The sequence below is a fragment of the Leucopleurus acutus genome (assembly GCF_964270905.1).
Source record: "Leucopleurus acutus genome assembly, chromosome: 1".
Classification (NCBI taxonomy): domain Eukaryota; kingdom Metazoa; phylum Chordata; class Mammalia; order Artiodactyla; family Delphinidae; genus Leucopleurus; species Leucopleurus acutus.
The window spans coordinates 163,326,051-163,342,531 of NC_139142.1; positions in this window are offsets into that span (position 1 = coordinate 163,326,051).

A 16,481-nucleotide genomic window follows, 5' to 3' on the forward strand; every position below is an offset into this window, starting at 1 on the left:
AAATTTCAGTTTACTTAGTTGAAAAAAATTTTTAAATGCTAAATCTTTTATCTTATCTTCATGAATATGTTGGACATAATCCCCCATGACCTACCAGCAAAAAATAAGGTTGAATTGACACTAAGATGTCATAATATTTAAGTGGAAATTTAAGTGGTTAAGTATCCATGCTAAAACTTGTTGATGGCTCTGGAATCCAGAGCAGAGCTGTGGGACTCAAACTTCAGTCCCGTTTTGTTGAACATTTTCATCCAAACGTTGCACAGAATCACATAAAATGTGTTTAACAAATCACGGTTGGATGGATAGATTACAGTGGTGACAGAAACAAAATTCAAATGCCTTAAGTTGTTATACTCTGTGTAAACCAAAATAATAAGAATAAAATTGAAAATATGAGAATTCCTATATTTACATTAAAATGATCAATATTACAAATGCAGATGTAGAGAGACTGAGGGCAGTTCCTGTGAGTTCTGGGAGTCAACGTTGTCATAAGCTTAAACAAGCCAACTGTTCCAGAAGACTCCTAAATGAAACCTTGACCAGTGACACTTCTGTAATCTGCCCTGGTCAGAGCCCACTGTGCTCAGTTCTGAGCCCCTCCCTTGAAGAGCAATGTGGAAAAAGTAGAATTGGTCTAGAGGAGAGTTGCTTTGGCCCCAACCATTCAATTATATTAATGCCGTTTCTGCTTTGTTCATGTATACCTCTGTTCCTTTTCATTGTAATGTTCTGCCTCCTGAATTTTGTATGTTGGGTTCCTTTTGGAATCTAGGTTTAAAAGTAAATGCAACTTCTTCAGAGAACTTCTACTATCAAAAACTAGCCACCTAGCTCCCTGCACTCTTACTCACCCAGTCATCCTTTATCACGTTACCCTATTTTATTTCCTTCATTTACATTTACCTCTCGGAAATTATCTTTTTATTTGTTTAGGTGTGTGAAATTGAAGGCTCTCTAATTTCCACTAGAAATGGAAGGATGAGGGCAGGGCTTTGGTTATCTTGCCTTTTCCTAGGCTACCACATGGAAGGGCTCAAAATAAATTTGTTTGAAAATGAATCATGTCAAGAAACTGCTAAATTTAAACTGGACTAAAGGACTATAGCAGAGTTGCCTGCAAATATATGAAGCACCATCAAGGGAAATAAAGAGACCTGTAGTGTAGAACTTACACCAGAGACACACTAGGATCAGTAAGTAGAATGTAAGAGTCTATTTTGTTTCAAAATGAGGAGGAGCGTCCTGCTAATTTGACTGATCTGAACAACAGTATAAGCAGCATGAAGTCGTGAGAGTCACATTATATATAAAAAACCAGAAATTGCCTAGTTGTGCATTGAAGAAATTGCACCGCATGGCCTTGGATAAGTCAGAGGCTGAACTAACTGATGTCTAAAGCTATCTTTAGCTGGAAGCGTTTCTACATCTGTAACACCAGTAAAGATCCAGAGACACTTTTGGATCATTGAACCAAGGAGGAACTCCAGCTGCGGAAAAGAGCTTAGAGCAAAGCTTAGAACAGAGCAGAGCTCAATTCTCTTATGAGATTTATTTTTATTGTTCTCTTATGTTACCAGGTTCACAAGCATAGAGGAGAAAAACAAAATAAAACAGGTTGGGGAGGGGAATCTCATTTACGAGACCAAGATTCCAACATTTCATTGAGCAAAGAGCCTAATTATTAATTAATAAGACAATTTCCCTAAGACATTTTACATACCAGATTGGCTGTGTTAATGAGGATGTTTTGCTTCTAATTTAATGCACCGCAATGAGCATTTTTAATCACAAAAAGGACAAACCTTCTCTATCTAATCAAAGCTCTTGTTAGTGACAAACTTCTGGTAAATAATTCCTCATTCCTAAATGGAAGACACGTACACCACAAAAATCTCTCCCTGGGGAAGTTAAGACTTTCAAGTGTGCATTTAACATGACACACTTCCTCAGAAAATTCTCTGAGGACTCTCTATTTCCATCTTCCACTGACTTCCAACGCTGGCCTAACAGTGCTCATCAATCGGAGTCATCAAGCTGGACTGGCCCCAGCTGGTTACTATATTGTTTGCATAGAAACCTGGGTTTTGGGTGCTTCCAAAGCATCCTCTATTGAATATTTCTCCAAGTAACACTCTATACCCATCCCTCCCACTCAGCATTAAAATCAGTTCATCATCATTCTCACCTGAGAATTTCAAAACATCAGGGTCTACCCCAAGGCATTAATTTTCATCCTCCTCCATCCCAATGAATTGACAAATCACTTGTATCTGATGTCAACCTCTCAGCTAATAACAGAGACATACAACCCATGAGGCTCCAAAAACTCAACCATCTGGTCTACCCACTATAAGCCCATCAGTAATGACATACTTAGAAATGTGAGGTGCAAAATCAGCAAATTGGAAGGCTAATTAGAGTTCCTCTGCTCCTCCCTCCAATCTACCTTCTTTTGGCACACATAGATAGACTTCCCCTAAAACATTTCTTCTTGGGCACAAGAGTAGAAATTATGAAAATATTATAAGAAGCATACTTATCATTTCCCGTGAGACAGCAAATGACCACTTTACATGGTAGAGAAGAGGGACAGTGTATCATGTAGGGGGTGGGCTATAGAGTCATACAGACTGAGGTTCAAATTCCAGCTCTACTGCTTACCTGTTGTGAGAATTTGGACAAATTACTCAGTTTCATGAAGCATCAAAGTCCTCACCTACAAAAATAGGATAATAATAGGCCTGCCTGGGGCACTGGTTGAGAATAGTACAGGAGTTAATGAATAGCAAGCATTGAGTAAAGTGCCTGGTACATAGTAAGTAACCAGTCATTACTGGCTATTATTATTATTTTTATAACAAATTATTAATAATGTTAGCAGCAGGGCAGAGAGAGAGGCTGGTGTCTATTTCTAGTGTTGCATGTTGGGGTTGCTATAAATCCAGAGACTCTGTGACAGTATCTGTGCCCTCCTTTTCATTGTAATGTCACCAGTATAGCTGTTTTTTTTTTTATTGTCTCACCTGGACCACGCCCTTTTAACGTGGCTTCCACCTTCAATCTCTTCCAATTTATCATCCAACTCCTTCTTTTCAACACTACAACTACTTCCTTAATGACATCTTTGATTATTTAACACTTGCATCTATGATAGTTTCTAAGGGGTCCTCTAAAGTCTAGACCCAAACTACTACTAGCTTCACAACTTCCATCAAAAGTTTAAAGAAGCAATATCAAGATGCAGCCTAGTTGGTGGCAAAGGTAAGAAGCCATGGAGAGAAGGAAGGATATTCCACTTGGGGCTGAAAGGGTGAGAGTTTTGCTCTCCTCTTCTCTCCTCCATAGGATGGGACAATGACTAATGAAGAAAGCAGTACTTCCATCATCAATAAAAACTTCATTTCACTTTTATTTCATTTTTAAAAAGAGATTCCTGGGCTTCCCTGGTGGCGCAGTGGTTGAGAGTCTGCCTGCCGATGCAGGGGACGCAGGTTCGTGCCCCGGTCTGGAAAGATCCCACATGCCGCGGAGTGGCTGGGCCCGTGAGCCATGGCCGCTGAGCCTGCGCGTCCAGAGCCTGTGCTCCGCAACAGGAGAGGCCACAACAGTGAGAGGCCTGCGTACCACAAAAAAAAAAAAAAAAAAAAAAAAAGAGATTCCTAACACTGTTACCAATTTATGTGTCTTAAATGTTTCACATGCCAAATACTATGACATTCAAAAAGAGACTATATCCAGAATATATTAGCAGCATCCCTTTTATTTTAAAACATTTTTAATTGTAGTGTTATTGCCTTTATTGTAGTTATTTTTTAATAGGAGTTTCTGAGTTAAAATGTTTCGTTTTTTAATTAATTTTTTATTGGAGTATAGTTGATTTACAATGTTGTATTAGTTTCTGCTGTACAGCAAAGTGAGCCAGTTATACATATACACATATACACTCTTTTTTAGATTCTATTCCCATGTAGGTCATTACAGAGTATTGAACAGAGTTCCCTATGCGATATGGTAGGTTTTTATTAGTTATCTATTTTATATATAGTAGTGTGTATATGTCATTCCCAATCTCCCAATTTATCCCTCCCTGCCCAGCAGCATCCTTTCTAGAAAAGCTTTGAAATTTGCTAAATATGACATGGTTTACCTTCTCCCTCAATGCTAAGATCTTTTTCCCCCACCTACTTACTATGTCACAAGGTCACTCCTTTCTTGGTGATCACAGGCAATACTTGGAAGTGACTATATGTTACTTTCATGTATTTTAAAAGATGACCTGTAATAATGATGTCTTAAGTATTGGGCAGGGGTGGTCCTCCGTGTTGGGGTGAACCCCAGTGTTGGGCCACAAGCACTCCCCTCCTTACTGCCTGCAATGCAGTTCTAGTAAACAGCAAAGCCTTGCCTGAATCTGGAGTCTCAGAAGATAAGGGACTAGAAAGCTACAAGGAGACAGTGATTCTTCAGTTGGTATTCTCTCCACTTGACCATGAGGCCTGAGGCCTTCAATTTAATCCTGTGTGTGTCTGTTGAGAACTTCGCATGTACTCAACATTATACAAAGCTCAACTGCACTGGACAGGGCTTCACGATAATGTCATTTTTTTTCAGGCTCATTAGAACCTTCAACACCACCCTAGTTGTGAGTGAGAACAAGCAGCTATTGTCCATCACTAAAGTGAGCTATATGAGGAAGCATGGTATTTTCTAAAATCAAACAGCTTGTCCCCCACCCCCGTGAAATGATTTCAATTATACCCTGAGGACCCACTCCTTCTCTCTTCTCCAAATAGGCAGTGGAGAGTGACTCACTGTGAAAACATTGACAAATACTCTATAAACAGCTTTAGATAAGAAGACTCAGACCTCCATTTACAGAGACTGATAAATGACAGAGGACAGAAAAGAAGTGTAGAGGCCAAGGAACAGGAGAGACAAGAGTGTAAGGATAAGATAGACATCCATCTTTAAGAGAAAAGATCACAAAGACCAGGAAGCTGCTTCACAGCAGATGAGCCCTCTGATTGCCCCCCAGGGGGGCACACTGACCAACAGCCATAAGCCAGTTACTCAGAAAATGTCCATTTTAAAATGATGTTCATCTGTGCCTCCAGCTGTTAACCCCAACCAACTCATCTTCCATGAATAACCAAAAATATGATGGTCTGGACAAATGTTAAATCCCACCCATCCATACAGAAAAACAAGGTGGGTTGTGAATCTTTCATTTGTAGGTAGTAACACTAACGAAAAGCCCACATCTTACCTCAAAACCAGGGGGGACTAGACACAATCAGCCTAAAATTTTCTGCTGCAAAGAGGTGGAAGGAACATATCGCCAAGTTACAGATAGATTAGTTCCATGTCATAGTTATTTACCATCATGGTGTAGATAATAGTCAACATCATAGGAAAATATTACTTCAAATGAGCCAATCCACTCAGTACCCAGGGCTGAAAGAGCTTAGGTGTCATGTTGAAGAAGGAAATTCCACTTCCTGTTTGTCTCTTAGCTCCAGGTATCCAAGTCTTCTTGAGGCATGGTGCATTGGTGTTCCTTCCCCTGCTTCCCACACTATGAAAAAAACAAAAAACCCCAAAAAACAAAACAAAAAAAAGACCCCTCTGGGACTTATTTGGAAAAGAACTAAAAATCAGATCCATTCTCTTCAACTGAATGGAATCTGATCTATCAGAATTGGATTTACACCTAAGCTGAACGTAAGATTGAAAGTCACCTTGGACGCTATGGCAAGGGGTGGGGGTGGGGCTCTGTGGGAAGATTCATGAGGAGATAGAAGAGGTGATACAAAGTGAAACTCTGGTGATGTGTCTTCACAGTCAGTCTAAGTGCATGTTATTGTCTAAAGACTGCAAGCCCTTTCTTTTTTGGTCACCTGCTGGTCATGTTAAGCCATGTAAAGGAGCGGTTTTCTTCTACCCCTTAAACATATAAACAAATCAAGGTACCCAGAGAAGAAATCAAGATACACTCTAATCTGTTTCCCAAAGCAAGTCAGAGACAGTGTTTCACTCTGGGTCGCTTCCTGAGAATGATGTCACTAAGCTGGGCTAAATAGTTGGTCCACAGGTCAAGTACAAATACAGAATGGAAATTAGAATGGGAAAAGCCCTAAGAAAGATAACTGTCAGCCTCTTGACCCCCAAGGAAATGAAATGTTACTCTACCCATATGAAGCCCAGAAAGGTTAAGTGGCTTGGCCAAGGTCACAAGATTAGTATGTAGTAGGAAGTAGAATGGTGAGCAAATCTCGTCTTAATCTTCTCCCTCTTCTTAAGCTCTCTTTTGACCATTTCAAACAAAAATGTACAGAAATCAATAGTTCCAACATGTGTATTTTTCTCCAGTCTGTGTAAGAGAACAGGATGAAGTTTTAGCCTGAGAAGGAACAAAGTGAAGAGTGAAGAGCAGGAGCCTTAATGGATGCTCTAAGGTGACAAACTCCTTTCCCTAGAGCATCAGTGCAGTAAGAAGTGGTTAGCAGCCTAGAGGAGAAATTTGTTGAAGAAAGAGATAGAATGAGATCATGTCTAAGAATAGTCTCTAAGAAAACAGTACAAAAGCCTGGTTTCTCAAGGGAATTTTATCCTTAAGCTTTGAAAGAAACAGCGTATTCTAGCAGCAATATTACAACGAGAGCAGTGGAGTCAGAGATCTGATGATGATGGTCATAGAGCAAACGGGTGTGTTTCGAATCATGAAGAGTGACAGAATCTCTCTTGATTAGCCCAATTTTCTTTTCTAAGAGTAGCCCAGATGGAGTACACATGCTGGTATTCTCCACTCAACTGTCACTCAGGCTATACTTAAATGCAAGTTACTGCTGGTAGAATAATAAGTTCTTACATTCATTATTGTGTTGTAGAATTTCTAAAATATTCCATTAGAATCATACAAAAGTAATGAAGTTGGGCAAACAGAAACTATTCAATTTTATTGGCAGATGTGTCCCAAGTCACATAATTAATTTAGTAATACACTGAACGACTGTTTATTGAGTACCTACTATGTGTCAGTCACTGTAACAGCTGGTGGGGATGTATCAGCTGAAAGAAGATGACCAAGTCCCTGCTCTCTCATTAGGCTCCAGTCTAGGAAGCTGATTAACTAATGAATGAATGCATCTATGGTAAATAGTCACAAGTGCTAGGCGGTTTAAAAATAAAAGACAGGGCTTCCCTGGTGGCACAGTGGTTGAGAGTCCGCCTGCCGACGCAGGGGACATGGGTTCGTGCCCCAGTCCGGGAAGATCCCACATGCTGTGGAGCGGCTGGGCCCATGAGCCATGGCCGCTGAGCCTGTGCATCCGGAGCCTATGCTCTGCAACGGGAGAGGCCACAACAGTGAGAGGCCCGTGTACCGCAAAAAAACAACAAAAAAAAAAAACAGAAAAACAACAAAAAAAATAAAAGATAAGTAGGATGATAAAAAGTAATAGTGGAGTACTATCTTAAGGTAGTGTAATAACAATAGGTCCCCCTCCCTGAAAAGGTGATACTTGAGCAGAGGTGGGTAGCTCTCAGGGAGGGGACCAGCCTTGGCAGAAGTACTGGTAGGTTCAAATGCCCCAAGCAGGACTGAGCATGTTTGGCCACACAGAGAGGGAAGGGAAAGAAGAAGAAATGAGTCAGGAGGCGTGGAGTTTGGGAGATTCCATGGGGCCATGGAGGCATGGAAGATGTCTGGGTTTAATGAGTGAGGTGGAAGCCACTGCAGAATTATGAGCAAAGGAGTGACTTAGGTTTCTGTGTTCAGAATAACTAAAAGAGGGAACAAGACCAGTGAGAAGATTCAAGTTCTGGACATCTTTTTCCTATACTTCTGGGTAGCAGAAGATCCCAGAATATCCAAGTTCAGCTTTCAGTGTTAGGTAGTTTTGTAGGTCCCTAGAGCTGACTTCTTACATCTGTTCTTCCCTCCCTGCTCAGACAGGTGAGGTGAACTCTCAAGATGAATTCTGGGTTGCCCAAACCAGGTAGGATCCTGTCGCATCTGTAGTCCCCATCAAAGACTTGTACTGATGTGGTGAAATACAAAGAACATTCACTTAAGACAGGAGGTGTCAATGTATGTCACTGAAGTTAGTAGAACTTCCTAAAACAGATGAGTTATTTCTGTTTTTCTAAAATGGAACTTCTCACAACAGTGGAGCTAGATGGCCTGGGACAGTCTTTTCACTTCCCTGTGACTCTATTGGTTTCTATCCCACCGTTACTGATATCTCTAACTGAGAAATCCAGACACAATGTCTCATACTCTGTAAATGTTAATTTAAAAGAAACTTGAAAGTCACAGTTTGGGAGAAAATGTTTACAAAAGACACATCTGATAAAGGACTCTTACCTAAAGTATACAAAGAACACTTAAAAATCAGCAAGAAGAAAACAACCCAATTAAAAAATGGGCCAAAGATCTTAACAGATACCTCACCAAAGAAGACATACAGATGTCAAATAAGCATATAAAAAGATGCTCTGCATCATATGTCATCAGGGAAATGCAGGCTGCTTCACACCTATTAGAATGGCCAAAACCCAGAACTCTGACAACACCAGATGCTGGTGAAGATGTGGAGCAACAGGAACTCTCATAATGGCTGGTGGGAGTGCAACATGCTGCAGCCACTTTGAAAGATGTCTTGGCAATTTCTAACAAAATGAATACTCTTACCATATGATCCAGTAATTGTGCTCCTTGGTGGTTACCCCAAAGAGTTAAAACATATGTCCACAGAAAAAACTGCACATGGATGTTTATATCAGCTTTATTCATAATTGCACAAACTTAGAAGCAATCTGGATGTCCTCCAGTAGGTGAGTGGATGAATAAACCCTGGTACATCCAGACAATGAAATATTATTCAGCGCTAAAAAGAAATGAGTCATCATGCCATGAAAAGACATGGAAGAAATTTAAATGCATATTGATAAGTGAAAGAAGTCAGTCTGAGAAGGCCATATACTGCATGATTCCAACAATACGACATTCTGAAAAAGGCAAAAGGATATATGTGGAAAAAAATCAGTGGTTGCAAGGGACCAAGAGGAAGTGAAGGATGAGTAAGTGGAGCACAGAGGATTTTTAGGGAAGTGAAACTACTCTGTATGATACTATTAATGGTGGATACATGACATTATAAATTTGACCAAACCCATAGAAGATCCAACATCTAGAGTGAATCCTAATGTAAACTGTGAATTTTGGGCCATTATGATGTGTCAGTATAGGTTCATCAACTGTAAAAAATGTGTCACTCTGGTGGGGGATGTTAATAATAGGGGAAGCTATGTATGTGTGAGGGTAGTGGGGATATGGGAAATCTCTGTATCTTTCTTTCAGTGTTTCTGTGAACTTAAAACTGCTCTAAAACATAAAGTCTGTTAAAACATGGAAGCAACCTAACTGTTCATCAACAGAGGAATGATAAAGAAAATGTGGTACATATATATATACAATGGAATATTACTCAGCCATAAAAAAGAATGAAATTGGGTCATTTGTAGAGATGTGGATGGACCGAGAGAGTGTCATACAGAGTGAAGTAAGTCAGAAAGAGAAAAACAAATATCGTATATTAACGCATACATGTGGAATCCAGAAAAATGGTATAGATGACCTTAATGGCCAAGCAGAAATAGAGACACAGACATAGAGAACAAATGTATGGATACCAAGGAGTAAAGGGGTGGGGTGGGAGGAGTTGGGAGATTGGGATTGACACATATACGCTATTGATACTATGTATAAAATAGACAACTGATGGGAACATACTGTATAGCACAAGGAACTCTACTTAATGTACTGTATTGTCCTAAATAGAGGGGATATATGTATATGTATGGCTGATTCATTTTGCTATGCAGTAGAAGCTAACACAACATTGTAAAACAACTATACTCCAATAAAAATTTAAAAAAAAACAAAAAAACCCAGAAACTTCGTGAGAAAAAGAATAACCTTAATGCATCCACTTACTCTTTCACCATTTTCCCATGAGTGTTATTAAGCACGCACCAAGCCCTATGTGGTGCTGTAGGCAGTGGGGATGCAGCAATAAACAACACAGATGGGATCTCTCTCCTGGTGGAGGAAGGGAGAAATAGTGAACAAGTACACAAAAATTAAGATCATTTCAAATGCTATTAAGGAAAAAAAAATGAATAGGGCAACAAGACCATAAAACATTGTCTGAAGGACAAGGTGAAGCTGGCATTAGGGTGGGTTTTGGGCTCATACTGGAGTGCCAAGAAGAAAGTGGACTTGCAAAGACCTGCCATGATTGTTGCCAGTATGGCTGCCCTGAGTGGCCACACTCAGAGCCCCAGTGGTTATTTATCCCAGAGACAAAGCTGCCATGGACAGACATATAGAGGCTAATGGAACCACAAGTACCAAGTGAATAACAAAAATACTCAGGTAGTCCCCTTTTAAACAAGGCAAGGAGGGAAGTACAGTTTGTGGACATCAGCCTTCGGATGGAAGTCTCTGGACTGCCCTGAGAGCTGTCAGCCTCCTGAGAGCCTGGAAGGTCATTCAGTGACCCCTTGGACTTCTCTTTTCTGTACTCCCAGCCCCACCCATCCCAGCTCCCACCAGCCTCCTGGCTCTCTGCTCTTCCAGGACCAGGGACCACAGTCATTCTTTGCTCTGGGAAACCCCACAGGTGATTAACACTCTCTTTTCAATCATAAAGCACCAGAGGGGGACTGTGACGGTGGATGGTTCCAACTCTGACAAGAGAGGAGGGTTCCTAGGCTCTCTCAGCCCTGACAGCCTTGCATCCTCTCCAATAAGATTGGGATTGACGTATATACACTATTGATACTATGTATAAAATAGATAACTAATGAGGACCTACTGTATAGCACAGGGAACTCTACTCAAGGCTCTGTGGTGACCTAAATGGGAAGGAAATCCAAAAAAGAGCAGATATATGTATACCTGATTCACTTTGCTGTACAGCAGAAACTAACACAACATTGTAAAACAACTATACTCCAATAAAAATAAAAGAAAGCAAAAGAGAAGAGATGTCAATGCCTTCTGTGTCTATGATTGCAGGCAAAGGAACTTTCCCACGTGGGGGACATTTTCAGGTAACAAGAAGTTTATCCCTTTGCCAAATTAAAAGAAGAAAGAACAGCAAAAGACATGTAATTATGTTTGCTTATGTCCTGTAAAGCATTAAAAATGCGTATTTGTGGTGGATTAGTCTCAACAACGCAGGATTGAAATGTTTTTATGATTGGTGGCAATTCCTCCCTGCATTTGCTAATGATCTCAAGTCCTTAATGAGCTTTATTACATTGTTTTTAATGGCTCAAGGTTGTTTTTCAGCACTGAAGACCTACTAAGTTTCATAAAATGGAACCAGGTTACCAGGTATTTCGAGAGTCGCTGTCTACCTTTTCTTTTCTTTTGATTTCCAATTTTTTTTTCATTCTCTTCCTTGCTTTCACCTCTACACCTATTAGTTGTAATTGTTATCACAAAGTAATTGTAACCATATAATCACTATTTTCCACTTCCATCCTCCATGAGCCCTCTCCAGATTTGCTCTAGGTCTGGCCACTGATTAGAATTGGGTGCAAAATTAAGGTAGTTCAATTATGAGTGATGGCTTAAGAGGCATTTCTGTGAATAAAATGTTCATAATTTTGAATATGGACACTGTGACATATATTTTGGTTGTTTTTTTACTTTCGTTTTAGATGTTGGCAGGATCTCAAATAAGCAGGAAGTGAGGTTGAGAGAAAAAATTGTCTGCCTAGCATGTGAGATAATCATATTTCAATGACGATTATTATTTTAGCAACCTTCTATAGAGCCCTGCATATAAATCTTTAGTGCTGGGCTGGTATGTATAACACATTGATTCAAGGAGATACTACACATTGTTATCATGGAAAGAACATTGAACTTCAAATCATAAAAACCAATCTAAGTTGCTACTTTGTTACTAAATACTTGTCTGCTGCTGTGAATGTTACCTAAGTGCCCAGTTGGAACAACAATAAAATGGGTCAAATCATAATAATTGATCTGCCTCACAAAGTTGCTTTAGAATGAACTGAGGGAATGAGTGTGGAAAATTCTTTGAAAAATAAAAAGTACTTTATGTATGAATGTGTGCTTGCTGTTAATTATTTTTCAGTCTCTGTCCTAATTTCTTCCATGGTAATGACTAGCAGAAACCAGAATATTAAGGAAGAAGAGAACTAAGTCAAAAACAGAAATCCAAAGCAGTCAAATCAAAAAACAACTAGAAATAATCAGGGGGAAAAAACCCTCACTTCTTGTAAACAAAATGATTATTTGATTGTAAATGAGTCACATAGAACTTGGCATAATTATGCTACTTTTTTTAGGGAAGTTTTAGATAATTTCAATTCTATTTAAAATGCCACTGATTAGTACACTGTACTGGAAGTTAGAATACTGGGTCTTTTTTTTTGGGGGGGGGGGTGTAGTTGCTTTACAATGGTGTGTTAGTTTCTGCTGTACAACAAAGTGAATCAGCTATTCCTATACATATATCTCTTCCCTCTTAGACCTCCCTCCCACCTGCCCCATCCCATCCATCTAGGTCACCACAGAGCACCTAGCTGACCTCCCTGCGCTACAGAATAGACTCCCACTAGCTGTCTTTTACACATGGTAGCGCACATACACCAATTCCAATCTCGCAGTTCATCCCATGCCCCCCCCCACATGTCTACACGTCTGTTCTCTACGTCTGTAAATGGACTTTAACATAAAATAATTGTGCATCCTTGGATAGATCACTCCCCCTGTGTGGCTCTGATGTTTCCAGAGAATGCAGGTGCTGCGACGCCATCCTTTAAACTCTCCCAGTCTTGCTACTTCCAGGATATAAAATAAAAGAAGCAAGTCTCTCTTTGTCTGGGATGTGAGCTGTCTGTTTCAGGCAGGCTCTGGGAATGCTGAACATCAAAGCAGAGCACGATGTCCTCATCCCTTTGCATGTGAAATAAGACCCATCACCCACAGGTCATGAGCTCCTGGAGGGCAGGCCCTGGGTTCTGTGCTGTTCAAAGCAGCAATGCCTTGACACCCCATCAATATTCATTCATAACTATTGCAGCAACACTTTTATAGCTCTTTCTTCTCTAATGCTCTAGAGGTCATTGGTCAGTTAGGAACACAGGGGATAGAGAATGGGAGGAGTTTGGTTTAGTGTACTCTTGGTCAGGCATCCAAAAAGGCAGGCGCAAGCATACCCCCATGTATGAGGGAGTCACTCCTGTTGGTATGTTCACTCTTTTTGGAATAACGGTGACACACAGAGGAAGCACCAAAATAGCTTCATGTTAGACCGTGTGGGAGCTGTGTACTAGGTGTTGCTCCTACTAGGTCCCTAGCTCCTTTTCCTTTGCCTTCAGGCTTTGTGTGTATATATATTTTTAATTGTGTATGATAAAAACACAGTCACTCAAGATCAATGTATTAAGCAGATTTAATTTTTGCAGGTGATAAAATAAGGAGCACCTAATTTGGGGGCTAACGCCAAGGGGTCATCATGCCAGCAGGTGCTTAGTAATTTAAAGGACGATCTGGCCCTGTTATTTGATCTCCAAATCCAATCTCCAGTTCAGACAGAGATCTCGGATGTCCTAGGTTATATAAAGCCCAATCTCCTCTCCTAGGAAGAGAGCTTGCCTCAAACCTGTAGGCTGGATGGTACTAGAGAAAGTGCACACCCACAGAGAAAGCTATGCCCTTCAAAGGTCAGCAGAGGAGCCATAACCATCCTGAATCACTGCCTCCTGGGTGACCCGTGATAATGTCAGGCTGCTGCAGACACTAGCTGTTTCAGTGCTGATTCAGAGACATGGTTACACACAGTGTTGGAATCCCAAGATTAGTGTTCCAGGGTTGTTGGCAATTAACCCTGTTAATTGATCTTAAGCCGGTAATTTAATTTAATCCCATTGGGTCTTATTATCCCTATCTGTAAAATGAGGCCATAGTTTCAGGAAAGCAGGAATTCACTTTTGCTGCTCGCTGGGCTCTGACACCACGTCAGATATTACTATCTGATGCTAGTACTCTTTCACACCTGACATTCTTTCTCAAAATAGTGCTCCAAGAAATCACTTGCTAGTCAAAACAAACAAAAAATACATGTGAGATGCAACATATTTGAGATCTGTGATCTAGCATTGGTGTGCAAGAAATCAACTCTTCAGAAAAACTGGGGAGAAGGCTGATTGGTAGCATTTTCCAATTTCCATGGTATAACCATTCCAACTGCAGCCATTTTAAGCTAACAATGCAACATTCAGTGGCCTGCAAAATTTCTGGAAATTTTACAGCTGTCTCTGCAAACCACTAAAATCCAGCTCCAGCACACCTCTGTCAGTGACCTCCTGGTTGAGATTTACTGGAATCTGTGAACTTAACAAAACTGAATGAAAAAATGTGTATATAACCATCTAAATTTTTCTGGATAGCTGATTCCCACTTTTTAGCAGTCATTTGATGAGCTCCTGATCAAACAAGGACCACTAGCTAGACAATATCTATAATAGATACTACAGTTCATGGCTGGCTCAACTCTCCTTCCAAATATCGGGAAGACTTCCTGTCTCATCCCCCTTGTAGTTAGACAAGGCCAGGTAAGTAATTCTGGCAGGTGTGTTAGTTCTCAAGTAAAGGTGTGCATTTGGAAGAGGTCTGCCTGGGTCTCTGTGTGACTATATGAAGCAGAGGCCCTGCCAACTCACAATAGGTATATAACATAGTAAGAAATAACCTTACACTACTAAGTCACTGAAATTAGAGGGGTAATGTGATACTACAGAAAAATCTAGATTATTCTGACCAATACAATTAAAGCACTTTCCAGACCTTAAATTATATAAGCTTGAATAAGTGATCTGAGGTGACAATTGTATTCCTAAGTTTATTATTAATTAATTAATGTATAACTAATAAATCCATAGATGTATTAGTCTATGAATAATCTTTCCTGGAACTGTAGCTCTACGCTCCACTGTCATCTGAAGCCCAGACTCCAACCCGAGATTATTTTGTTCTCCTCACTACTCAAAACTCTCCTCAGGGCTTCCCTGGTGGCGCGGTGGTTGAGAGTCCGCCTGCCAATGCAGGGGACACGGGTTCGTGCCCCGGTCCGGGAAGATCCCACATGCCGCGGAGAGGCTGGGCCCGTGAGCCACGGCCGCTGAGCCTGCGCATCCGGAGCCTGTGCTCCGCAGCGGGAGAGGCCACAACAGTGAGAGGCCCGCGTACCGCAAAAACAAAAATAACAAAAAAAACCTCTCCTCAAGTCCACTTTCTGAGCAGCTAGACTGTACCATGTGGCCATTTTTCCCCATGAAGAGCATGAGTTACTATTTATTGAGGGCTGCTCTGCACTTCACCAATTTAGGAAGCAGTTGCAGTGTATATCATATCACACAAACAGCAACCTTGGTAAAGTGTTATGTACAGCATGTTCAGAACTGATCAACCTGTTAAACCTTAGGTATAGATAAGAGAGAGAGTTATTTGTGATTTCATTTTAAGAGACCTTAAGAATTCCTTCTGGATCCAAATAGCTTCCTTGTACGTTTATAACACACCTTGAAGTTCTCCTATTAAAATTGTATCACTTTGGCCAAATAAACACCATACTTAATGTAAATTTCCCTGAGAGGGGCAGGGATCAATTATCAGCCACTCCCATCATTATAGGAATGATGATATTTGAAAGAATGCTTTCCTGGAAGTTGAATAAGAGCTCGCATTAATGAAGTCGAATTTTTGTGAGAGAAGAGAGATAAGCAAGAAAGAAAAAGGGGTCATTTGGGAGTAAGAACATTGCCTAGGGAACTTACTTTTAAATTCCTCAGCATGAATGAATTAGTAAAAGAAAGTACAATGACTACTGACATTTTACATATGAGTACAACAACAAAAATCAGAGAAGCTAAATGTCCTGTCTTAGGTAACACAACTTATAAGAGACCGAAGGATTGATTTAAACTGAGGGTGATAGTACTATTGTTTATTACAAATACAGGATATTTTGATTTAGTCTACATCAAAATGTAGAAGTCATCTTCTTTTTTTTCCAGATTTCTTTTCAGCTAGACATCATGGAACAGAATGCTCCAGGAAGGCAAGTCAGAGTAGCAGACCTAGTAGGGCAGAGATCAGGTTGAGGCTGGGAACAGCCAGGGACTGTCTGGGTTGCTCATTTCTGCCCAAGGAAAGGATCGAGGGCTCAGAAGCACACAGAGAAGGGGTTGGGTGTTGTATGATGTCGGGCCTGCATCCATCTGTCTATTTCACTCAGGTACTTACATTTTTTTTGAGCAAAAAACGTCTCTCACCTCCCTACAATCCTGCCTATACCATCCTGTTCACACCATGCTGCCCACAGAGGTGGAGAAAACAAACTCTGTCCTCATGGGTTAACGGTGCAGAG